The sequence below is a fragment of the Monoraphidium neglectum genome (assembly GCF_000611645.1).
Source record: "Monoraphidium neglectum strain SAG 48.87 unplaced genomic scaffold scaffold02943, whole genome shotgun sequence".
In the NCBI taxonomy this organism is placed as follows: Eukaryota; Viridiplantae; Chlorophyta; class Chlorophyceae; order Sphaeropleales; family Selenastraceae; genus Monoraphidium; species Monoraphidium neglectum.
Window position 1 is genome coordinate 7,645 of NW_014010685.1, and position 663 is coordinate 8,307.

The window sequence follows — 663 nt, forward strand, 5'->3', positions numbered from 1 at the left end:
GGGTCGGGCTGCTTCAGGAACCTGCGGCACGTCTTTTTGTCTGTGGTAGTGGGCGGCGGCGGCGGCGGCGGCGGTGATGAGGAGGAGGGGGCGCCTGTTGAGATGCTCGTGGACGCCAGCTTCCGAGAGGTGCGTAGGCAGCTGCCGCGCAGCTGCGCATCGGCATCACGCGGCTGGTCGCAAGAGCCGCCGCCGGCCTCTCCTGCTGCGCCTGCTGCGGCGCCCTCCCTCCCTCACCAACTGCTGCAGCCCTCCTGACTTCAAATGATTATTGTACATACAATAATCTCCCCTCACCGCCTTCCCCTCGACCCACTTTTTCCACCTGCCCCCGCAGCACTTCCTGATCCCTCACCCGACACCCGGCTACACTTCCCTGCTGTCCCTGTTGCCCGACGAGTTTGTCGGCACGCCCGCCCGCCTGCTGCCCCTGGTGCAGTGCCTGTGCGCCGAGATGGCAGCTTCCTTCCAGGACAGGGGCCTCGCGCTGCCGCCCTGGCGCAGCTCGCAGGCGCTGGCATCCAAGTGGCTCCCGCAGCGCCGGCGCGACGCCGCCGTGAGCGCGCCCGGGCCGGCCGCCGCGTCGGGCGACCCCGACGCCGCCGCGTCGGCGGCCGCGTCGCCGGCGCTCGCGGCGGCGGCGGTGGTGGCGTCGCCGCTGGC